Source organism: Phyllobates terribilis, unplaced genomic scaffold (assembly GCF_046119375.1).
Source record: "Phyllobates terribilis strain yellow unplaced genomic scaffold, ASM4611937v1 Scaffold_11__3_contigs__length_659146591, whole genome shotgun sequence".
Taxonomy (NCBI): domain Eukaryota; kingdom Metazoa; phylum Chordata; class Amphibia; order Anura; family Dendrobatidae; genus Phyllobates; species Phyllobates terribilis.
The window spans coordinates 333,967,974-333,994,646 of record NW_027362771.1 but is presented as its reverse complement, the minus strand read 5'-3'; positions in this window follow the sequence as shown (position 1 = coordinate 333,994,646).

Genomic DNA, 26,673 nt, shown 5'->3' with positions numbered 1-26,673 from the left:
TACTGTATAAAGGTGAATATGTGAGGGCTTATATTGAATATAGAGAGGCTATGTAGGTGCTCACTATACAGGGGGCTATGTGGGGGCTTATAATATATATAGAGGGCTATGTGGGGAAAATACCGTATAAAGGGGGTTATGTGAGGGCTCATATTGTATATAGAAAGGATATGCGAGGCTCATAATGTATATAGAAGGCTCACACTTTATATAGGAGGCTATGTGGAGGCTTACACTGTATATAGAGAGGCTGTCACATAGTGATTAGAGACTGTGGGCACCTACCTGATCCCTTAAACTAGGAGCGCACTAGTCTATCCCTTTCCCCCGGATTACTCCTGAAGGTGGAGATGCCAGGTTCTCGTACCTATCTATGCTCCTAATTTAACCCTTATCTGATCACTCCCCTACCCAGGGAGGTGAGGGGCTGAAGTGTATAGGAAAAAACTAACCAGACAGACAGGGTTAACAGAAAGGGATAAAAGAAAACTACCATCATACAAATACACTGACAAAACAAAGGAGTGGGAAACAGAGCATAAGGAAAAACACGCAAACCAACTCCACGCAGCAATCTCCAGAAAAGCTCTCCACCCGCAACTCCGAACACTGAACTTTCTCCTTCACCACCAAACCAGGAAGTAGAACTATCACTGGCAACTCCCAAGTGCCAGTGGCGAACATATATACCAGAGGGGAGTAGCCAACACAGAGCAGCTGAGACAAACCAGGATGGAGAGCTCCCAGAGATCAACTGAACTGATTAACCCCTGCCATGACAGCAAGGAAACCTGTACTATTTAGTAGGATGGTGAAGCAGTTGTAATAAGTGCAGGAGTTTGTGTAACCGGACGCCACAATCTTCTGGCCCCACTCTGTTGCGGTATCCCCATGACACAGGCTATGTGGGGGCTCATACTGTATAAAGGTGAATATGTGAGGGCTCATACTGTATAAAGGGGGATATGTGAGGGCTCATATTGTATATAGAGAGGCTATGTGGGTGCTCACACAATACAGGGGGCTATGTGGGGGCTTATACTATATGTAGAGGGGCTATGTGGGGAAAATACTGTATAAAGGGGGTTATGTGAGGGCTCATATTGTGTATAGAGAGGCTATGTGGGTGCTCACACTATATACAGGGGGCTATGTGGGGGCTCATACTGTATATAGAGGGACTATGTGGGGGGCTCATATTGTATGTAGGGACTGTGTGTGGGCTCTTACTATATATAGGGGACTGTGTGTGGGCTCATACGGCATATAGGGGGATGTATGCGGGCTCATAAGATATATAAGGGGATGACAGCATACTTAATTCTGCGCAATATTAAGTGCTACAATTAATATGTAAATAAAATAATTATAATTAATATGTTAATATTAATATTGAGCAGAATTAATTTCAACCTATTGGTTTGGCCCTCCACAACAGTCACAGTCTCTCATGTGGTCCTTCGAGAAAATGAACTACCCACCCCTGGTCTAAACCAAGCTTCATCTGCCTTCTCCATCCCACAATACAAGGAAGATGTGGTTCAGACTTTCCACTGCACTCCCTGTGCCACCAGAGTGATTATACATGAGAAATGTATAGTTACTTTTCATTGCCAGAGTGGAGGGCTGTTTTAAGCATCACATAGTGTTCATTCAGATCAAAAGGTTGTCTAGCTTCTGTAAAAATATAAAATAATTATGTTAAAATAACATTTTAACTGATATTGTTAACAAATACTAAACGCTTTTACCTCTCTATTTATACTATGACCACAGTGCCTTAGCTAACAAGTAGAAACGCTTGCCAAAACGTTCCTAGAAGTCACATGTATTCAGAGACAATTGCTTCTTGCCAAAAGTAGAAGATAACAAAAAAAAATCTATAACAAGTAGAAATATTGGTTACAACAAACTGTGCTATCTTACCCTCACTTGATAACATTGGGTAAAAATCACACAAAATTTTGGCAAATATAGCAACTTTTGAGTCTGAGATCTCTCTGAGTGGAAACACAAACATGGCACAAAGTTTCCAGAGGTACAGAATGTCAGGGTCAACCAGACCAAAGGTTTGCTCATAATACACAAGAAACAAGAAATTGGTATGAAGAAACTGTGTTTTTGTGACCTCTATGATTGGTCTTTGAAGTTTACCAGGTAAACCTAGCTTATCTTCAACATTTTGTCTGAAACGTGAGTACCTAAATCGACCTTTTGTTTCATTTTGTTGCAGTCAGTAGGCTTCCTTTACCTTTATATGCATGACAACATGAAAATCTCTTGCGTAGAGATGAGAGAATATTTTGAAATTCAATTTATCCAGCTTCGCAGAATTTTCCTTGAAATTAAATTTACCATGAATCAATTAGAATTGAAAGCATTCAAGATCCTCAAATTGAACCAAAAAGATGTGCATTATACTCTGAGGTCTACTAGGACTGTATCCAGCACCTTTACAAGAACTAAACAGAGTAAATAATACAGAAAAACAAAAAGAGGAAAAAAAAAGATAAAACCCCAAAAGCAGGGACCATAAATCTACAATTATCACCATTATGATATATAAACATATACAGCAAAGTACATATTTTACTCCCGACCCGCCCATGCACAATTAAAATTACTATAGAGGTATACTAAACAAAATCCTACATACAAGCTCTGTAATAACTGGATATTTAAAATATAGAATGAGGACTACAAGGATCAAAACCTTCAGCTATGTGTAGGACATATGGCACAAGGGAGAGCACACCCAAGAGCCTGATATAGAGTAAGCAGGAAAGATTTAGTATAACTCCTCATTAGCACTGAGTATACTGTAAGGTAGCTCACGGACACATAGTTGATGGGAGGTATGTATCACAGAGATGTTTGTTATCAGTGATGTAATCCTGGAATATTGCTCTACATAAGCGCTAAGAGGATTGTTTGGTGCATCTGGGCCAGGTTTTAGGGGTAGTCGGAGAGATGGGCGGGTCTCGCTGCCCACATACCTCACCTCTGGGTGTGGTTAACAAGTTAAAATGGAGGCCATTGTTCGGTACATGGTCTCTGTGTGAAGAGGTCCTCCTGTATGATATCTCCAAACTGAACCGGTGTACTGGATGCTATCCAGCCTATGTGACCAGGACTGGCTCTCAAGAGACTTTGCGAAAAGAACTGTTTACTTTGTTTTCCTGAACTAAGGCCATGTATTTTTCTTAGCTTATGGCTGGTTTATGACACTGCAATAAACCAGAATGGACCTTTAAATGGAAGCACTTCCTGTTTTGCCTCCCAACGCACTCAGGTGAGTAGAAATCCCACAATACATTGTGGAGAAGGGCAGCCAATCCATCATTCTATCTTTCAATAGTAAGTTAGATGCAATACCTGGAGAGTCTATCCATGGACCCCGTTCATTTTTTGTATTTTTTTTCCTAAGGGTATGGTATTATTTATTTTTTACTTCAGTTCCTGTAACAATAGAGCAGCAGGAATAGTATACAAGAGATGTCTATCACTTAATGGGAATCCAGATTAACTCACCCCAGAGGCCCAGGATAAAAATCCTCAAATCTGATTGTATGTGGACTCCATATACTTGTATTACTAAGTCGATGACCTCCTTACAGTATTCCTTAATATTCAGACATTCCCACACCAGGTGTATTAAAAATCATAGAATCATAGAATCATAAAATGGTAGAGTTGGAAGGGACCTCATGCGTCATCTGGTCCAACCCCCTGCTCAAAGCAGGATTCACTAGATCATCTCAGACAGATGTCTGTCCAGCCTCTGTTTGAAGACGTCCATTGAAGGGGAACTCACCACCTCTCGTGGCAGCCTGTTCCACTCATTAATCACCCTAACTGTCAAAAAGTTTTTTCTAATATCTAATCTGTGTCTCCTCCCATTTAGTTTCATCCCATTGCTTCTAGTCTTTCCTTGTGCAAATGAGAATAAAGATGATCCTTCTACAATGTGACAGCCCTTGACATATTTGTAGACAGCTATTAAGTCTCCTCTCAGTCTTCTTTTTTGCAAGCTAAACATTCCCAAATCCTGCAACCATTCCTCATAGGACATGGTTTGCAGACCAGTCACCATTCTGGTCGCTCTTCTCTGAACTTGCTACAGTTTGTCTATGTCTTTTTTAAAATGTGGTGCCCAAAACTGTACACAGTATTCCAGATGAGGTCTGACCAAAGAGGAGTAAAGACCGATAATGACTTCACGTGATCTAGACTGTATGCTTCTGTTAATACATCCCAGAATTGTATTTGCCTTTTTTGCTGCTGCATCACACTGTTGACTCATGTTCAGTCTATGATCTATTAGTATACCTAAGTCTTTTTCACATGTACTGTTGCTTAGCTCTATTCCTCCCATTCTGTATATGCTTTTTTCATTTTTATTGCCCAGATGTAGTACTTTGCATTTTTCCCTGTTAAAAACCATTCTGTTGGTTGCTGCCCACTGCTCCAGTTTATTTAGGTCTTTTTGAATCCTCTCTCTCTCTTCTCTAGTATTAGCTATCCCTCCTAGCTTTGTGTCATCAGCAAATTTAATCAGTTTACCCTCAATTCCTTCATCTAAATCATTGATAAAGATGTTGAACAATACAGGTCCCAGGACGGAGCCCTGTGGTACCCCACTTGAGACATTCATCCAGCTGGATGTGAAGCCATTTACAACCACCCTTTGAGTCCGATCACTAAGCCAGTTATGAATCCACCTAACAGTTGCCTGGTCCATTGCATACTTGGTCATTTTTTCAATAAGGATGGTGTGAGATACTTTGTCAAATGCTTTGCTGAAGTCAAGATATACTATATCTACTGCATTTCCCTGATCCACCCAGTCAGTGATTCTGTCATAGAAGGAAATTAAGTTAGTCTGACATGACTTGTTAGTTACAAACCCATGCTGACTCTGGTTAATCACTTCATTCTTATCCATGTACTTACATACATGTTGTTTAATAATTTGTTCAAAGATCTTTCCTGGTATAGAAGTCAGACTCACCGGCCTATAGTTCCCTGGGTCCACCTTCTTCCCCTTTTTGAAGATAGGAACAACATTTGCTCTTCTCCAGTCTTCTGGGACTTCTCCTGTTCTCCAAGAATTTTCAAAGATTATGGAGAGTGGTTCTAAAATTTCTTCTACGATCTCCTTCAGTACTCTGGGGTGTAATTCATCTGGACCTGGAGACTTGAACTCATTTATGTTAGCTAAATATTCCCTCACAATCTTTCTGTTTACAGATAACTTGGATTCCTCTATTCCTTTAAAAGGACAGTGAAGATCAGCTGATGTTACATTTTCTTTCTGAGAGAAAACAGATGCAAAATAGGAATTAAAAAGTTCGGCCTTCTCAACATCCTCTCTTACCATTTCTCCATTTTCATCCTGTAAAAATCCTATAGCATCTTTGACTTTTCTTTTACTTTTGACATACCCCCAAAATCCTTTTTTATTGCTTTTGACATCTCTTGCAAGCCTTAATTCATTGTCAGCTTTAGCTAACCTGATACGTGCCCTACAGGATCTGCAGACTGCATTATAATCTTCTTTAGATATGCCTCCCTCTTTCCATTTAATAAACATTTCTTTCTTTCTTTTTAGCATGTGTTTAAGTTCTGTGTTCATCCATCCTGGTTTCCTTAAATGCTTCCCATTCTTCCTACTTTTCGGGATTGTTAACGATTGTGCTTTGAGAATCTCATTTTTAAAAATTTCCCATCCTTCCTGGACATTTTTGTCCTTAAGGACATCCAGCCATTGGATCCCTCCTATTCTCTTTCTGAGTCTCTTAAAATCTGCCTTTCTAAAATCTAACCTTGAAGTCTGAGTCTTCACATGTCTTCCTCCTCTAGTTATCCAAAATTCTATAATAGCATGATCGCTGCCTCCTAGGGTCCCAGCCACCTTTACCTCCTCAACCATTTCCTCCCTGTTTATAAGGATTAGATCCAAAGTAGCAGATCCCCTTGTTTTCTCCCCTACCTTTTGGAAGATAAAGTTGTCAGCAAGAGAGGATAAGAATTTGCTTGACCTGTTAGTTTTACTTGAGAGAGATTCCCAACAAATGTCTGGATAGTTGAAATCTCCCATGACCACTACGTCATATTTTTTGGAGAACTTGGTCATTTGATACATAAAGAGTTCATCCATATCTTCAGCTTGCCCAGGTGGCCTGTAGTAAATGCCTACAATGGTGTCCTTTCCGTTGTTCTCTCCTTGTATTCTTACCCAAACAGTTTCCACAGAACTCCCAGTCTCTGAAGCTTCAATCTCTGTGCAGATATACGCTTTTCTAACATACAATGCAACACCTCCTCCTCGTTTATCAAGTCTGTTTCTTGCAAATAAGTTGTATCCTTTTAGCCTTTTATTCCAATCATGTGTATCGTCCCACCAAGTTTCAGTGATTCCAATGACATCATATTCCTTTTCCTGCATTAGTAGTTCCAATTCTCCTTGTTTGTTGCCCATGCTTTGTGCATTTGTATAAAAACATTTTAGTTTGTGATTGGTTTCTCTTCCTCCCATATTTTTATTATTTAAATTGTTTTGTCTTTGTTCTTCCTTTCCACTTCCAGTAGCAGAGATCTCAATAGTATTTGTCAGCTGTATGGCTTTTTCTGGCCTTTTGCTTCCCTTCCCACATTGTTCTAGTTTAAAGCTCTTCTGATGAGTGTAGCAAGGCGACTTCCAAATACATGTTTTCCAGTCTTCGTAAGGTGCACCCCATCTCTAGCAAGTAGTCCATCGTATAGGTAATTCATTCCGTGATCCAGAAATCCAAATCCTTGTTGACGGCACCATCGACGTAGCCAGTTGTTCACCTGTAGAATCTTATTCCACCTCATTGTTCCATGGCCATCCACTGGGAGGATGGATGAGAAGACCACCTGCGCTCCCAATTCTTTCACTTTCTTGCCTAAGTCTTCAAAGTCACTGCAGATGGTTTCCAGGTCCTTTCTTGCGGTGTCATTTGTCCCCACATGTATTAGCAGGAATGGGTAGTGATCTGTAGGTCTGAAGAGTCTTGATATCCTGTCAGACACATCTTTAATTTTTGCTCCTGGAAGACAGCACATTTCTCTTGAGGTTATGTCTGGTCTGCAGATAGCGGCCTCTGTTCCTCTTAACAGGGAATCCCCCATGACCACCACTCTCCGTTTTTTCTTCACAACATTCTTCTTTCTCCATCCAGGAGGATTCTGAGGGCTTACAAGGTTATTCATTGCTGGCAAAGTCTTATTTTGCTGTATTTCTTCATGGTTCTCCTGCGTGAGAGCCTGGTACTGGTTCCTGAGCAGTATGGGTGCTGACTGCCTCTCGATCCTCCTGCTTCTGTGGGTCACATGCTTCCATTCCTCTGTTTCGTCAGGTGCAGTTCGAATTTCTTCTCTTTCTGAATCATGAAGAGATAATTCTGCTCTGTCTAAGAACTCTTCACCTTCCTTAATGATTTTCAAGGTAGTTAACCTCTCTTCTAGATTTCGCAACTTTTCCTCCAACAGGGACACAAGCTTGCATTTCTGGCATGTGAAGTTTGGCTTTTCCACTGGCCAGTCTGTGAACATGTAGCAGGATATGCAGCTCACCAAATGGCTCCTGGACTCTTCCATGTTCTTATTGTTAATGTTCTGAAAACAGTGAAAAAAGCTTAAAAAAAAAAGCTTCAAAATGGCGCGCGGTTTACCGATGTCCTCTTTTCAGCTCCAACAGCCAAAATCCAGTGTTCTTTGAGCTCGCGGAGACTCTTCACTTACCCCAAAATGCAGTGGGAATATGCAAATTATCTCCTCAGGACTCCTCCCCTGGTTTACCGATGTCCTCTTTTCAGCTCCAACAGCCAAAATCCAGTGTTCTTTGAGCTCGCGGAGACTCTTCACTTACCCCAAAATGCAGTGGGAATATGCAAATTATCTCCTCAGGACTCCTCCCCTGGTTTTATTAAAGGGAATCTGTCACATTTGACCTATCTAAAATATTAAGATGGGCATACAGCCTACAGAATGCTGGATATAGTCCTATCTGTATGCCTCATATCAGATGCCTTGTTGTTGAGAAATCATCTTTTATCACTTTATATAAATGACCTCTTCCAGGCTCTGGGGAGGATGTTGTCCGGAACATAACTCATGCAGATCAATTGTGTTAGGCTTGCAGAGCAGCAGCCGGAACGTGGTCGTGCCAAGGGAGTGTGCTTCGACTGCGGTAGTGCAGAGCACTTAATTCGTAGCTATCCTGAGAGGTCTGAAAAACTCCAAAACCTAGGGCCTATAGGTGAAGCTTCCCTGGGTGTGAGTGGAGATTCTTCACCGCTGACTTTGAACGTATGCGTGTCCTGTGGAGGTTTCCAGTTCATCAAAACAGCTTATCTGGACTCCGGTTCGGCGGGAAATTTCTTACAGCAGGCCGTGGTGGACCGGTATCAGATTCCCATCCAATGCCTCCAGAATCAGCTGAGAGTATCATCCATTGAAGGAAAGGACCTATCCAAAGTCAATTAAGTCATCACGGAACCAGTAGAGCTCCAGAAAGGAGCATTGCATTCGGAGAAAATTGCTTTCCATGTGCTGTCTGATATATTTTAGTGACTTCTTTTAGGTCTTCCATGGCTGAGAACTCATGAGCCTGTGCTAGATTGGAGGTCCGGAGAGGTGCTTTGTTGGGGACAGTCGTGTTACAAGAAGTGTCTGATGCCTGGTCCCTCTTTGTCCAGCTCGGCTGCTAGTGTTGCCATCTTCTCCACCCGGTCTACTTGTCGCCGATTCCTTGTGTAGTGACATCTCTGAGAGAAGGGAAGCAGAGGCGATATCTCCACACTGTTTCCATGATTGTTCCAAGGACCTGTTTCCTGGAACCCCTTCACCTCAAGGACGTATCCTCGGTGAGACCAATTTGAAAAAAGACCCAGAGAAGGTATTTTCTGGCTCCGGTGATTGCAGGATGAGAACATCAAGGCGAAGGCATATTCTGAGTCTCTTCTATCTACTAACCAGGAGGGGGAATCCCAGTTTAATTTCTTCCAAGGGGATAGCTAGTGTTGCCGGACTAATAGAGACTCAGCAATTCAAGATTCCTGTTGCCACACTCGCTCCACTCTGCTCCGATGATGTCGGTGAGAAGCATCCTGGCCAAGAAGAAGGTGGAAGATGTAACCTTTCTTCCATTGGCTTGGAGAGAACGTTATCCTGATGAGAGATCATGGGAGTTCAAGAAGAAGAATCTGGCTCCATATGGGCGTAAGTGAGTCCTTGTGGGCCTGAAGAAGAGGGAGAATAAGGGGGGGACTGTAACACCCATTGCCAGTACCCACGCATTGTTCCCCTCCATCCTGCATGCTGTGACGCCGGCATACTAAGCGCCCTGGCTGTGGCAGCATCCTTATGCTTCTTTGTCTCCTATGAGCGCCGCACAGATTTCCGAAGGTGCGCCTAGTCCGCGCGATCCCTCCCCTGCTCTTAAAGGGGCTGTGCACGCACCTGCAAAGATGCCTCCCTTTTTGTATAAAAGGCACCCTCCCCAATAGGGGGTGCCTGAGCAACCCCTATAATTTGTTAGTGATATTGTGTGTGCAACTGTATGTTGCCAGGTCCCCCGTACTTAGTCTAATATAGTTATTTCCCTATCCTATATTGTTCCTGTAGTCCTGTGTAGTTTATACGTGACCCTGAAGCCACCTTGGCGATACCTGAACCGTTTCCTGAGACTTGTGTGTCTGAACAAGAACCTGTCCTCGAAGTCCACATTGTCCATACTGTCTGCCAGTCTCCGAATCCTTCCTGTCTGTGACCCCACTCCCGTGCATGTCCACGTCCAGCGAACCTGACCCCTGGGATTGGTAGTTGTAGTATCGGTGATTGCTTAGGAGTGGTACCTGGCGGCACCTGCAGCTCAAGCCTGACTCCACCATCAGGATCTCCAGTGAACACCAGGTAGCCACTTAGCTATGCCTCTCATAGCCAAGCTTGGTCCCGTGGCACAGTGGGTCCACAAACCACGTACGTCACAAGCGAGCGTGACACAGTAGCTGCATATATGTAATAAACTTAGGGCCAAATCCCATCTCATTCAGGACAACCCATATAAAGTTCTACTCAATGCTGTGAATGGTTTTGGCAGAGTTAAGGGAAAGGTCAGCTCTTGTACCCAAGTCATCTGATATGAAATGCAGTCCAAGGGAGAGACATCACAAATGAATATATGTGGACTTATTCGGCATAAAGCAAGTCTGGTCCCCAAGAAACACTCCAGTAATCACACATGACAAAATTTTAGCTAGCAGCTTGACATATACAGTATAGGGAGTAGGGATATTGGCTATTAAGAGTCAGGCAGGGGAGGTTTATTCCCACTTTTTAGCAGTGAAATCATTGCCTCTTTCATTGAATATGGAAGGGATCCCACCTAGACTGATTCTTCAAAAAATAGTTAATAGTCGAGGAAGCAATAGGTCACCATATCTTTTAAGTAACTCAACAGAGTCCATTCAACCCCGGGGCCCTTTTGTTTTGTACCTTCTGCAACCCCTCACTTAGTTGTTCTATAGAGGAGGGCTGCTCCAAAATCTCTTTATCGTCACTGGAGAAGTTTGTAAGTGGTATACAATCTAGAGACTCTTCAACCACTGTCATTTGAGAAGTAGACTTAGATGAGTATAGGCTGGAACAATAGTAACATGAGACCCTAAATATATATATACTCCCCGTAATCATGTCCCCACTCTCCAAGGTCAAGTCAGATATATATAATATTTCGCTTTGAGCCTCAACTATGGTCGCTAATAAATGACAGGCGCTTTCTAACTCTTCAAAAAACGTAGTAGTTTCTGAGTGTTTTCAAGATTATATTCTTTTGCCATGACTAAAAACCATCTCCTTTTGCCACACTCTCTTTTTCAACTCCTGTGTGAGTTCACTTGTTTTGGATTTCCATTTACTGATTCCATTAAAGTTCAATCCCCGTATATACGAATTCATGGCATCCGAAACCAAGCGATTGGAGGCCAAAGGCTCATTCAAGAGGGAATATTTAAGAACATGCTCATGTGTACAGAGAGCCTCAAATGGTTTGTATCCAAAAAGTGTTACAAAACCATAAGCCTATGTTATTTGAGCACATATCACCTAATTCCAACTGCACACGTATGGGGAAGTGATTGCAGATGCTCCAAGGCACAGATTTCACATATGGCAATATACTGGTATTTCCCTGGTGATATCAGTTCTAGACAGGGACAGGGAATGTAGTGATGAGGAGTAACAGAAACACTGAGAAACACTGATTGACCATAGGATATCTGATGCTCCACACATCTACAAAACACACTTTTGATAAAACCCATGTAAAAGAGGTCAGTAGTGCCAACTCTGGTATGATTCCTATCTGAAACTTGTCCCAAAATGAATGTAGTAAATATTGAAATCACCCACTATAATAGCTCGGAAGAGTAGATATAAAGATTCATATCCTTTTAAGAGCTTCATCTGAGTGTGGTGGAGGAATATAAAGTGCCACTAGAATACACATTACATTATATAAAAAACATCATGCAGAAATAAATTGACCCTCCAAGTCTGCAACATGCATGGTGCAGCTAGTGAATTTTGTCTTTCACCACGTGTTCCTCAAAGAGACATATTATTGCTGGTTGATATTGGTGCAGGAGAACATGGCACACCTCTTTTACGCATCCCCAAGCTCCTAATGTACTATGCTATGTTGTCCACACATTTTAACATGTTAATAAATACATATAATAGTTGTTAGGATACATAAAATTGGTCCCTGTAGGTAGGAAAGAGTCCTCATCAATCAAACTGGCAAGTAGAGAAGATTTCCAAACCTGGAAAAACAAAAGCTTGCCAACGCAAACAACACTATACACATTCCGCCCACATTGAGATAATGGGGACTTTTTAACATCCCCAGCTCACATACAGCAGAAATGTACTCCACATTTTGAGTAAAATGCATAAATGAGGTGCCAACGTTATGGGGTAAGCGACATGGCGAATCAGAAGAACTATACGCCATTTGTAATTGGAGGTATTTGCTAATATTATTATTAAACCTAGTATATATCGGAATAGGATGTTGGAAATAGGAATACCACTTTAAGTATAGTGGCGGCCTTTGGGAACAGGATTTGCTAAAGGGAGAGTTAAGGCCCACACATTAAAATTGGCTGAACCCGCAGATATTACTGAGCTATTGCAATAATTTGATTTGCCTTCCAACTCTCTCCGACACATATTTACTGATCGGCGGTAGTTTAATAGCCTGTTTACATTGGCAGACCACTCTTCAGATGTGCACTGAATGATCTGTATATAGGTTGTTCAGTGCACATGGTCCGCGATTATTTTTTTGTGCAGGTCAAAAGATCTTTTCACCTAACGATCACACAATTTTCTCATACATTGGGTGACTGGCAGTCTGTTTAGACTGCACGATTATTGTGAAATGATCTAGGAACGCTCATTCATGATAATCATGAAGTGTAATTGGACCTTCAGTCAATGGCAGTTTAAATTTAAAGAGAACCTGTCATGTCAAAAAGAGCTATTAACCTGCAGATATGGGGTTAATGTTCAGATTAATAGTTCTAAAGCACCTCGGGGCCCGGCTGCTGGGAAGAAATTAACTTTATTACTCCCAGCAGCCTCAGGCTTTCAGTCATAGAGTTCCGGCCAGGGCGGCTTCAGTCACTGCTCATTAAACAGTCAGCGGCAGCTGAAACCACACCCCAACACTGACTGACAGCCTGCTCTGCAGTGCATCAGTTCTGCCATGTAATCTTCTATATTCATGAGCTCTGTATAAACTATGCTTTCACCACTCATTGGCACCTTTTTGTCTACTTCCAGTGTACACAGAAAACTGTCAATATTTTACAAGGATGTCATGCTTTTGGATTCGAACTCTTGATTCTGTGTTCTGTGGCTGGCATCTCTTTCCGCTGAGCCACAACAGATACACCTTTTCTTTGGGTGTTTTAGTTTTGTTATCTTTGTTTCTGTCTGCTTTGGGTAACAGGTGTTTTTCATTTACCCTGTTTGTCTGTCCTATCACCTTTCGGGTGCAGCCTTCAATAGCTTCCCCTACTGGTGTTTCCTGCTGGTGATAGACTTTTTTGTATTAATTCACTTTGTTGTAGTTTGTGTTGGTTGCAGTAGTTTTGTGTGTAATTCTTGCATTCTGTAGCGTCGGCGTCCCTGCCTCCTGCTAGGCAGGGATGCTGTTCCCCTCACCTCTCCGCTCCGTGCCCGGCGTCTTCCTCCCGCTCTGCTGGCAGCGCGTGCTGCTTCCCGGCCACTGTGCTTAGGGCGCACACGCGCGCGCTCCCCATCTCTTAAAGGGGCCGCGCACGTTGTCCTAAGGAGTCCCCGGCCAATGGCCGGAGGACCTCACCATATATAAGGCACCTCCTCCAAAATGGAGGTGCCCGAGCAATGTTGTTGCATAGTCTATCACTCTGCTTCAGCCCTCAGGTCCCGTTACCAGTTACCTGCCAGATTCCTGCTTGATACCTGCCTGATACTTGTCTATCTACTTGTATTCCTGCGGTCCGACAGTCTGCCTACCAGCCCTGCCAGTCTGTCTATGGATCTGATTGCCCGCTCACCTGGGAGCGCTCATCTGCTACCTGCCTGCTAGCCTACCTGGAGGCTCTGCCGTCACGTGCTGTGACCACCTGCCTGTCCAGAGACTCTTACCCGCTCACCTGGGAGCGTCCGCCTGCTACCTGCCTGCTAGCCTATCTGGAGGCTTCGTCGTCACTTGCCGTGACCACCCACCTGTCAAGAGACTGTTCCTGTCACTTGCCGTGACCTCCTGCCCTTCTACCTAGAGACTGTCCCCGTCACTTGCCGTGACCTCCTGCCCTTCTACCCAGAGACGGTCCCTGTCACTTGCCGTGACCTCCTGCCCTTCTACCCAGAGACTGTCCCCGTCACTTGCCGTGACTACCTGCCCGCCTACCCTGGGAGCCACCCGCTTCCTTACAAGGACTGCCCCTTTGTATCGTAGCTCAGAGGTTCCACCTCCCAGACCCGTTACACATTCCTTAGGGAACTGCAACTTTAGCTATCTTAGGAGCTGCTAAGGACATTCAGGGTAAGCTGCCGCCGAGTGTGGTCTCCATTACATTATCTTATGATGCTAACCTCCATGGTCAGGCAGGGACAGACCAGGGTCAGAGAAGGTTTTATTTCCTAATCTGAACAGGCACTTGTCAGGTCCAGTCAGGTATTTGTCTTCCTGGTTTGTACGTTACCTACAGTGGGTACGGAAAGTATTCAGACCCCTTTACATTTTTCACTCTTTGTTTCATTGCAGCCATTTGGTAAATTCTAAAAAGTTCATTTTTTTCTCATTAAAGTACACTCTGCACCCCATCTTGACTGAAAAAAAAAACAAGAAATGTAGAAATTTTTGCAAATTTATTAAAAAATAAAAACTGAAATATCACATGGTCATAAGTATTCAGACCCTTTGCTCAGTATTGAGTAGAAGCACCCTTTTGAGCTAGTACAGCCATGAGTCTTATTTGGAATGATGTATCAAGTTTTTCACACCTGTATTTGGGGATCCTCTGCCATTCTTCCTTGCAGATCCTTTCCAGTTCCGTCAGGTTGGATGGTGTACGTTGGTAGACAGTCATTTTCAGGTCTCTCGAGAGATGCTCAATTGGGTTTAGGTCAGGGCTCTCGCTGCGCCAGTCAATAATGGTCACAGAGTTGTTCTGAACCACTCCTTTGTTATTTTAGCTGTGCGCTTAGGGTCATTGTCTTGTTGGAAGGTGAACCTTCAGCCAAGTCTGAGGTCCAGAGCACTCTGGAAGAGGTTTACATCCAGGATATCTCTGTATTTGGCCGCATTCATGTTTCCTTCAATTGCAACCAGTCATCCTGTCCCTCCAGCTGAAAAACTCCCCCATAGCATGATGCTGCCACCACCATGTTTCACTGTTTGGATTGTATTGGGCAGGTGATGAGCAGTGCCTGGTTTTCTCCACACATACCGCTTAGAATTATCACCAAAAAGTTCTATAGTTGTCCCATCAGACTAGAGAATCTTATTTCTCATAGTCTGGGAGTCTTTCATGTGTTGTTGAGCAAACTCTATGCGGGCTTTCATATGTCTTGCACAGAGGAGAGGCTTCCGTCAGGCCACTCTGCCATAAAGGCCAGACTGGTGGAGGGCTGCAGTGATAGTTGACTTTGTGGAACTTTCTCCCATTTCCCTACTGCATCTCTGGAGCTCAGCCACAGTGATCTTGGGGTTCTTCTTTACCTCTCTCACCAAGGCTCTTCTCCCACGATTGCTCAGTTTGGCTGGACGGCTTGGTCTAGGAACACTTCTGGTGGTCCCAAACTTCTTCCATTTAAGGATTATGGAGGCCAATGTGCTCTTAGGAACATTGAGTAATGCAGAAATTCTTTTGTAACCTTGGCCAGATCTGTGCCTTGCTACAATTCTGTCTCTGAGCTCCTTGGGTAGTTCCTTTGAGCTCATGATTCTCATTTGGTCTGACATGCACTGTGAGCTGTGAGGTCTTATATAGACAGGTGTGTGCCTTTCCAAATCAAGTCCTATCAGTTTAATTAAACACAGCTGGACTCCAATAAAGGAGTAGAACCATCTCAAGGAGGATCATAAGGAAATGGACAGCATGTGACTTAAATATGAGTGTCTGAGCAAAGGGTCTGAATACTTATGACCATGTGATATTTCAGTTTCACTGTTTATGAATGTGCTTTGGCAGTCATAACAAAGGAAAGTTATAAAATAAGCTATCTTTCAACTTTGTTTACTTGGTATTTATGTGATGCATTTTAGGTTTTTCAGACATACAGTTAGGTCCATATATATTTGGACAGAGACAACATTTTTCTAATTTTGGTTCTAGACATTACCACAATGAATTTTAAACAAAACAATTCAGATGCAGTTGAAGTTCACACTTTCAGCTTTAATATGAGGGTATCCACATTAAAATTGGATGAAGGGCTTAGGAGTTTCAGCTCCTTAACATGTGCCACCCTGTTTTTAAAGGGACCAAAAGTAACTGGACAGATTAAATAATTGTAAATAAAATGTTCATTTCTAGTACTTGGTTGAAAACCCTTTGTTAGCAATGACTGCCTGAAGTCTTGAACTCATGGACATCACCAGACGCTGTGTTTCCTCCTTTTTGATGCTCTGCCAGGCCTTCACTGCGGTGGTTTTCAGTTGCTGTTTGTTTGTGGGCCTTTCTGTCTGAAGTTTAGTCTTTAACAAGTGAAATGCATGCTCAATTGGGTTGAGATCAGGTGACTGACTTGGCCATTCAAGAATATTCCACTTCTTTCCTTTAATAAACTCCTGGGTTGCTTTGGCTTTATGTTTTGGATCATTGTTCATCTGTAGTATGAAACGACGACCAATCAGTTTGGCTGCATTTGGCTGGATCTGAGCACACAGTATGGCTCTGAATACAGTCATGGCCAAAAGTTTTGAGAATGATACCAAAATTATATTTTCACATGATCTGCTGGCCTCTGGTTTTTATTAGAGTTTGTCTGATGTTTATATCACATACAGAAATATAATTGCAATCATATTATGAGTACCAATAGGTTATATTGACAGTTAGAATGAGTTAATGCAGCAAGTCAATATTTGAAGTGTTGCCCCTTCTTCTTCAAGTCCTCTGTAATTCTCCCTGGCGTGCTCTCAATCAACTTTTGGACCAAATCCTGACTGATAGCAGTCCATTCTTGCATAATCAATGCTTGCATTTTGCCAGAATTTGTTGGTTTTTGTTTGTCCACCCGTCTCTTGATGATTGACCACAAGTTCTCAATGGGATTAAGATCTGGGGAGTTTCCAGGCCATGGACCCAAAATCTCTATGTGTCACGGGTGTGTTGCCACGAAGATCGTCACGAGTACACAGCCTGACTTCTCGCAGCTGACTTGTTGGTGCTTTGTGTTTTTTCGGCAGTGAAGGAGTTAATTCTCTCTCTCTCTGGGCTAGCTGAGGTCCAGCCTCGCCCAGCTGCAATCAATGCTTCTTTAGTGAGACTCCTTCATATTCCTGCAGGTCTGTTTGGGAGGTGTCGGTGAAAGCTTTTCATTCAGACTTACAGAGCGGATCGTGGTGTTTGGAGTTGCTGAGATAAGTGTATTTGGAAGTGTTTTTTCCCTTTCCTCGCTTTATCATTTATCTCCTTTCCCGTTGGTGTTCCCTCTGTTGTAGTTGTGTAGAAGTTGTATGCAAGGTGGTTTTGGTTTTTCCCTTGTACTGTCTCGTTCGTCTAAATACTGTGTGTGGGCATATTATTTCTGGTTCCCAATTGTTGTGATCGGGGTCCTTCTCAGGACTAGATTACTGAGGTGCAGGGATCCTCAGGAGGTAGGGGTTACGCTGGCGGCCTGGACCTCTGTACCTTTAACAGTACCTCCAGGTTGAGGGATTAGTCAGGGCCCCAGCTTAGGGTCAGCTTAGGCCCCCTACCTCCAGTATTCTGTGACAGTGTGACATTTTCACCGACCAACTTAGTTTTTCTCCAGCTACCATGGATCCAGTAGCCGGTCTAGCTCGGCAGTTGCAGAGTTTGTCCATGGGGCTGGCGGACGTTAGGTCCAAGGTTTTGCATCCTCTGGAGCAAGCCGGACCAGAACCTAAAGTAGCTCTCCCTGACAGGTTCACTGGGGGGCGGGACAAGTTTTTTGTTTTCCGGGAGGCATGCAAATTGTACTTTCGGCTGCGGCCTCGGTTATCGGGCAGCGAAGAACAAAGGGTGGGAATTGTCATCTCGCTCCTACAAGGGGACCCACAATCTTGGGCGTTCTCTCTTCCCCCAAGCTCCCCGGTTCTCCAGTCAGTGGATAGGTTTTTCGCTGCTCTGGGACTCGTATATGATGACCCAGATCGGATCTCCCTTGCTGAGTCTAAGTTACGTAGGATTCAGCAGGGAGATCGTCCGGCGGAGGAATTCTGTTCGGAGTTCCGTAGGTGGGCCACGGACACCCAGTGGAATGACCCGGCTCTTAGGAGCCAGTTTTGTCATGGTTTATCCGACAAATTACAGGATGTGTTGGCACAGTATGACTCTCCCGCGTCACTGGAAGCCGCTATGGCCCTTGCCATTCGCGTTGACAGACGGTTTCGGGAGAGGTGCGGGATAACTCTACCCCCTGTAATGTCTCCACCTCCTACAAGGTCCCCTCATATGGTGGTTCCCCTGGTCAGTCCGGAGGAGCCTATGCAATTAGGAGGGACATCATTTCGGGGAAGGGGACCGGTGGAGCGCCATAAGACAGGAAGGTGTTTCCTCTGCGGGAAAAAGGGACATTTTATTGGGGGGTGTCCATCCCGTCCCTTGCAGAGTAAAGAGTCGTCGAAAAAACTGTTGATCCCAGGTTGTGTGGTGGACGGCAATCTGGGAGTAGGTATTTCGTCCCTAGGTTCGTCTCAGTTTCTCGTACCGGCGGAGGTGGTGGTGGGTGCGAGAACTGAGAGGATATCTGTTCTTCTGGATAGTGGGGCCGGGGCTAATCTGGTTGATGCTCGGTTTGCCCGGGTTCAAGGTATGCGATTGAGTGAGTTGGCTAAACCCATCCCCATATTCTCGATCGATGCCAGGCCTCTCGGTCAGGGAAGTTTTTTGCAAGCTGTGCATGGCGTAAAACTTCAAGTGGGGGCAATACATAAAGAACTGTTGTCTTGCTACGTGTTGGAGGGTCTTCCCACTCCTATAGTGTTGGGCCTTCCTTGGTTAGCTAAGCATAACCCGGTTATTAATTGGCAAACCAGAGAGATAAGCCAATGGAGTAAATTCTGTAATAAAAACTGCATGAACACGGTCATCGGTGCGGTTACTCCTTGGGTCTTACCTCCATTTCTGGCGGACTTTGAGGATGTATTCTCGGAGAATGGGTGTCAGGAACTACCTCCTCATCGCGAGTATGACTGTTCTGTAAAACTGCTCCCTGAGGCCAAGTTACCTAAAGCTAGGTTGTATAACCTTTCTGGTCCTGAGAGGCAGGCCATGAAGGATTATATTTCTGAAAGTCTGGCTAAGGGGCATATTAGACCTTCATCTTCACCGGTGGCCGCGGGGTTCTTCTTTGTTAAGAAGAAAGATGGAGGCCTACGCCCTTGCCTGGATTTCCGTGAACTTAATCGGATTACGGTCCGAGATCCGTATCCGCTCCCACTTATTCCCGATCTCTTTAATCAGATCGTGGGCGCCAAATGGTTCTCTAAGTTGGATCTCAGGGGGGCGTACAATCTGATTAGGATGAAGGAGGGGGATGAGTGGAAGACGGCTTTTAACACTCCGGAGGGGCATTATGAGAACCTTGTCATGCCATTCGGTCTGACTAATGCCCCGGCGGTGTTTCAACACTTTGTTAATGATATTTTTCGCCACCTGGTGGGACAGTTTGTTGTCATATATCTGGATGATATCTTAATTTACTCGCCGGATCTGGTGTCTCATCAGGAGCACGTTAGACAGGTGTTACAGATCTTGCGGGATAATAAACTGTATGCCAAGTGGGAAAAGTGTGTGTTCGCCGTACAGGAACTCCAGTTTTTAGGCTTCCTGGTTTCAGCGTCCGGTTTTCGTATGGACCCTGGGAAAGTGCGGGCAGTTCTTGAGTGGGATCGGCCGGAGAATCTTAAGGCACTACAACGTTTCCTGGGGTTTGCTAACTATTACCGGAAGTTCATTCGTAATTTCTCCTCCATGGTTAAGCCTCTCACAGACATGACTAAAAAGGGGACGGATTTTTCTAGGTGGTCTGACAAGGCTTGTCAAGCATTTTCCTCCTTGAAAAAATGTTTTGCCTCGGCACCCATACTCATTCAACCTGATGCGTCTCAGCCATTCTTTGTAGAGGTAGACGCTTCCGAGGTAGGGGTGGGAGCAGTATTGTCACAGGGTTCGTCCCCTGGTAAGTGGCATCCGTGCGCCTTTTTCTCTAAAAAATTGTCGTCCGCTGAGAGGAATTACGATGTCGGCAATAGGGAACTCTTGGCCATTAAGTTAGCTTTTGAGGAGTGGCGCCATTTTTTGGAGGGGGCAGTTCATCCGGTCACCGTCATCACCGATCACAAGAACCTGCTATATCTGGAGTCCGCTAAACGTCTGAATCCCAGACAAGCTAGGTGGTCATTGTTTTTTACCAGGTTTAATTTCGTCGTTACATATCGTCCTGGGTCTAAAAATGTAAAGGCGGATGCCTTATCTCGTAGTTTCCCTGGGGCCGGGAATACGGACGACCCGATTCCTATTCTTCAGGAGGGGGTGGTGGTTTCGGCAGTATGCTCTGAGCTGGAGGAGGAGATAGTGGAGGCTCAGGGGGACGCCCCTGTTGGACCTCCGGGGAGACTGTTCGTTCCAGATCAGTTGCGACAAAAGGTGATCGAGGCACACCATAACTCAGTTTTTGCAGGACACCCGGGGAGTAAAGCAACTGTGGATCTCCTCTCGCGTCGGTTTTGGTGGCCTAACTTACATAAAGAGGTGGTAACTTTTGTCGCGTCCTGTGGGGTTTGTGCGCGCTCTAAGACCTCACATACCCGTCCGTCTGGGGCCCTTTTACCTTTGAAGATCCCGGAGCGTCCTTGGACTCATCTGTCTATGGACTTTATTACGGACCTCCCTCCGTCTTCGGGTAAAACGGTCATACTCGTTGTAGTGGACAGGTTCAGCAAGATGGCACATTTTATCGCTCTTCCGGCTCTCCCTAATGCTAAAACTCTTGCGCAGGTGTTCATTGGGGAGATTGTGAGGCTTCACGGGGTACCCTCCGAGGTGGTGTCTGATCGGGGGTCTCAGTTTGTGTCCAAGTTCTGGAAGGCGTTTTGTGCACGGCGGGGGATGCATTTGTCATTCTCGTCGGCTTTTCATCCTCAGACTAATGGTCAGACGGAACGTATGAACCAGAGCTTGGAGACATATCTTCGGTGTTTTGTGTCAGAGAACCAGGAGGACTGGGCTTCTTTCCTACCTCTGGCAGAGTTTGCTCTCAATAATAGGCGGAGCGAGTCCACTGGTAAGTCCCCGTTTTTTGGGGCATATGGTTTTCACCCCCAGTTTTGTACTTTCAGTAGGGGGGGCTCTTCGGGGGTTCCGGAGGAGGAACGATTTTCCTCATCTCTCGCTTCAGTATGGAGAGGGGTGCTGAAGAATCTGAATACTATGGGGAACCGATACAAACGTATGGCTGATAGGAGGAGAGTGTCTGGTCCGGACCTAAGTGTGAACGATCAGGTATGGTTGTCTACCAGGAATATTAAACTTAAGGTTCCCTCCTGGAAACTGGGTCCCAGGTTCATCGGGCCGTACAGAATCAGTTCTGTTATTAATCCGGTGGCATTCCGTCTTGACCTCCCCCCTACGTTTAAAATTCACAACGTGTTTCACAGATCATTGCTTAAGAGGTATGTGGCGCCGGTGGTACCGTCACCTTTACCTCCCCCTCCTGTGGTTGTCAATGGTAACTTGGAGTTCCAGGTATCGAGGGTCATTGATTCACGCTTTAATCGCCGGTCCCTTCAGTACTTGGTTCATTGGAAGGGGTATGGTCCTGAGGAGAGGATGTGGGTTCCTGCGTCGGATATTAACGCAGACCGATTAGTTCGGGCCTTCCACACGACTCACCCGAATAAACCTGGCCCTGAGGGTCCGGAGGCCCCTCGTAGAAGGGGGGGTACTGTCACGGGTGTGTTGCCACGAAGATCGTCACGAGTACACAGCCTGACTTCTCGCAGCTGACTTGTTGGTGCTTTGTGTTTTTTCGGCAGTGAAGGAGTTAATTCTCTCTCTCTCTGGGCTAGCTGAGGTCCAGCCTCGCCCAGCTGCAATCAATGCTTCTTTAGTGAGACTCCTTCATATTCCTGCAGGTCTGTTTGGGAGGTGTCGGTGAAAGCTTTTCATTCAGACTTACAGAGCGGATCGTGGTGTTTGGAGTTGCTGAGATAAGTGTATTTGGAAGTGTTTTTTCCCTTTCCTCGCTTTATCATTTATCTCCTTTCCCGTTGGTGTTCCCTCTGTTGTAGTTGTGTAGAAGTTGTATGCAAGGTGGTTTTGGTTTTTCCCTTGTACTGTCTCGTTCGTCTAAATACTGTGTGTGGGCATATTATTTCTGGTTCCCAATTGTTGTGATCGGGGTCCTTCTCAGGACTAGATTACTGAGGTGCAGGGATCCTCAGGAGGTAGGGGTTACGCTGGCGGCCTGGACCTCTGTACCTTTAACAGTACCTCCAGGTTGAGGGATTAGTCAGGGCCCCAGCTTAGGGTCAGCTTAGGCCCCCTACCTCCAGTATTCTGTGACAGTGTGACACTATGTTTTGTTCCATGAGCCATTTATTTATCACCTTTGCTTTATGGCAAGATGCTCCATCATGCTGGAAAAAGCATTGTTGGGCGCCAAACTGCTCTTGGATGGTTGGGAGAAGTTGCTCTTGGAGGACATTCTGGTACCATTCTTAATTCATGGCTGTGTTTTTAGGCAAGACTGTGAGTGAACCGATTCCCTTGGCTGGGAAGCAACCCCACACATGAATGGTTTCAGGATGCTTTACAGTTGGCATGAGACAAGACTGGTGGTAGCGCTCACCTCTTCTTCTCCGAATAAGCTGTTTTCCAGATGTCCCAAACAATCGAAAAGGGGATTCATCAGAGAAAATGACTTTGCCCCAGTCCTCAGCAGTCCACTCCCTGTACCTTTTGCAGAATATCAGTCGGTCCCTGATGTTTTTTCTGGAGAGAAGTGGCTTCTTTGCTGCCCTCCTTGAAACCAGCCCTTGCTCAAAGAGTCTCCGCCTCACAGAGCGTGCAGAAGCACTCACACCAGCCTGCTGCCATTCCTGAGCAAGCTCGGCACTGCTGGTAGTCCGATCCCGCAGCTGAAACAGTTTTAAGATACGGTCCTGGCGCTTGCTGGTCTTTCTTGGGTGCCCTGGAGCCTTTTTGACAACAATGGAAGCTCTCTTCTTGAAGTTCTTGATGATGCGATAGATTGTTGACTGAGGTGCAATCTTTGTAGCTGCGATACTCTTCCCTGTTAGGCCATTTTTGTGCAGTGCAATGATGGCTGCACGTGTTTCTTTAGAGATAACCATGGTTAACAGAAGAGAAACAATGATACCAAGAACCAGCCTCCTTTTAAAGTGTCCAGTCATGTCATTCTTACTTAATCATGACTGATTGATCGCCAGCCCTGTCCTCATCAACACCCACACCTGTGTTAATGGATCAATCACTAAAACGATGTTAGCTGCTCCTTTTAAGGCAGGACTGCAATGATGTTGAAATGTGTTTTGGGGGTTAAAGTTCATTTTCTGGGCAAATATTTACTTTGCAAGTACAGTAATTGCTGTTAAGCTGATCACTCTTTGACATTCAGGAGTATATGCAAATTGCCATTACAAAAAATGAAGCAGTAAACTTTGGAAAAATTACTATTTGTCTCATTCTCAATACTTTTGGCCATGACTGTACATCAGAATTCATTCGGCTGCTTTTGTCCTGTGTCACATCATCAATAAACACTAGTGACCCAGTGCCACTGGCATCCATGCATGCCCAAGCCACCACACTGCCTCCGCCGTGTTTTACAGATGATGTGGTATGATTTGGATCATGAGCTGTACCACGCCTTCGCCATACTTTTCTCTTTCCATCATTCTGGTAGAGGTTGATCTTGGTTTCATCTGTCCAAAGAATGTTCTTCCAGAACTGTGCTGGCTTTTTTAGATGTTTTTTAGCAAAGTCCAGTCTAGCCTTTTTATTCTTGATACTTATGAGTGGCTTGCACCGTGCAGTGAACCCTCTGTATTTACTTTCATGCAGTCTTCTCTTTATGGTAGATTTGGATATTGATACGCCTACCTCCTGGAGAGTGTTGTTCACTTGGTTGGCTGTTGTGAAGGGGTTTCTCTTCACCATGGAGATTATTTTGCGATCATCCACCACTGTTGTCTTCCGTGGGCGCCCAGGTCTTTTTGCATTGATGAGTTCACCAGTGCTTTCTTCCTTTCTCAGGATGTACCAAACTGTAGATTTTGCCACTCCTAATATTGTAGCAATTTCTCGGATGGGTTTTTTCTGTTTTTGCAGCTTAGGATGGCTTGTTTCACCTGCATGGAGAGCTCCTTTGACCGCATGTTTACTTCACAGCAAAACCTTCCAAATGCATGCACCACACCTCAAATCAACTCCAGGCCTTTTATCTGCTTAATTGAGAATGACATAATGAAGGGATTGCCCACACCTGTCCATGAAATAGCCTTGGAGTCAATTGTGCAATTACTTTTGGTCCCTTTAAAAACAGGGTGGCACATGTTAAGGAGCTGAAACTCCTAAACCCTTCATCCAATTTTAATGTGGATACCCCCAAATGAAAGCTGAAAGTCTGAACTTCAACTGCATCTGAATTGTTTTGTTTAAAATTCATTGTGGTAATGTCTAGAACCAAAATTAGAAAAATGTTATCTCTGTCCAAATATACTGTATATGGACCTAACTGTAAGTAAAATTGTAAAATTGTTTATAACACTACATAGCATGACTAGAGCAATATGAAATAAAATCTGGTACTGTACCTTTAATCATGAATCATGTTCCAGAGAATGACTTAAGATGACTGCCCAACCCTGCAGGGCTGCGTGCCGTTTCCTAGCTCTTCTGAGTAAACTAATTTAGGAGAGTCTTTTATTGTAGATCTTAATTAAATATTGTATGAGGTTCAGTCTGAACAAACAGTGCAGAGAAGAGAGTGTAACCGAATTTGGTTATTGTTTTATTGATTAATATAAAAGTCAGTTTACATGAAGCAATTATCATCACAATTTGAATGATTGATAACAATAACGTAAATGAATGAGGTGTAAAAGTAATGGTAATTATTATCAATGAAGGTTGATTGAACATACTGCACTTAATTGTAACATGTAGGTGGTTCTCTTCCTACTTTTTACCTATTATACTATATAAATAGTATGATCAGAAACAAAACTAGTACAGTAGTTGTAATGGTGTAAATATCCATCTCACAAATGCAGCAATTTTTAGGTAAATTTAGGTGATGCCACTTGCGGGCGCAATGCTGATTCTGCTCTCTTGTTCTTTACTTAAAATGTTCAATGACAGTGCACTCTGTTGCTGGCTTTTCACTTCTGATCAGAACTGGCGAGAGAGTGCATTGTCACTGTGCAGTCAGAAGATCCTACTGAGCATCAGTCAGAATTGACAACCGATGTTTGTTCAGTAAAGCAGGGTCTAGCCCACTGTCATGATTCCTCCTGAGTGTCTGGACGCAATGAAGGACAATTCTGCTGTCCAATCTAGGAATGGGGCGTGCTGAGCTGTCAGTATGGTGATGGACAGCTCAGCCGTCCATTCAGATCCTGTGACGTGCTCAGCTGTCAGTGTCTGGAGTGACAATTTAGCCATCCAATCAGGACCAGGGTGTGTCAGAGCTTCATCCACATGTCTCTTGTCCAGAGTAATTACCTGGCTATTTAACCAGCTTTCCGCCTTTGATTGCTGCCAATTGTAGCTTTGCTCATGTGTGTGCTTGATCAGTGCTCCTTGTCTGATATTCTGATCTTTTCTGTTCGACCTAGGATTTATCTTGACCATCCATTTGTTCCTACAACTCAGGGTGCATGCACACGGTCAGTAAACGCTGCGAATTGGACGCAGCGCACGCTAGTCTCCACAAGAGAAATTATATTAGTGTAATGTATAGGCTGCGGTGAATCCGCATGTGTTCAATGAATGAACACATGTGGATTCACATGCGTGCAGCGCTTTTGACGTAGCATAAAGTATGCTGCATTCAAAGCGCTGCCAGAAAGGATCGTGTGCACATACTCTAAGGGCACAATCGGTGCCAGAAACATATCAGACTTCCTTTTAACTGTTTTTATATGCTATCCTAATAAAGTTCATACTTTTACTATCCGAATGGTCTGTGCTGGAATTCACTCCCCTCTATTCCTCCTTCATCCGTTTGCCTAGCCTTTTTATTGTGATCTTCTACCTTCTTGGAATATTGATCTCAAACTGTTTCTGACTATGCTTTTGTCTTACCCCTCTATGACGTACTCTCTCGGCTTTTGACCTCGGGCCCCTTGACTATCCAACCCCACCTCTTATCCAAGAGTAGTGACTAGCGTCACACCTAGCCCCTGAAACAAAGGTCATTGATGATGCTTTGTTTTAGGGAGGCTGCAGAGGCTGTAGCAGTGACCGCGGCCTCAGCCCCCTATTGACTTGTTTGAGTACCCCAACATGCTCTGGGATTCTCAAAAATGAAGCATCATCAAAGAGGAAGCAGTAGAAAAAAAATAAAGCAGAGTGAAGGATAAGGACTTTTTAATAAAAGTATATTACAAAAGAGATTAGATTATGACATTAAACAGATATTTAGGATTAAAATAAAATTAGTTTCAGATCACCCCTTTAACTTTATTTCTCTCTGGAGATGGCAGCTTTCAGTCATACAAGCATATTGAGGCTTGATGGCAATTCCCTCCCTTATCTTATTCCTTCTTCTCTCTTGTTTTTCTCTACACATGGTAAGAACATACAAATCCATGCAGATATTGCCCCCGGTCAGATTGGAATCCAGAACCTCAGCAGTCCCGTCCTGGTGTTTATC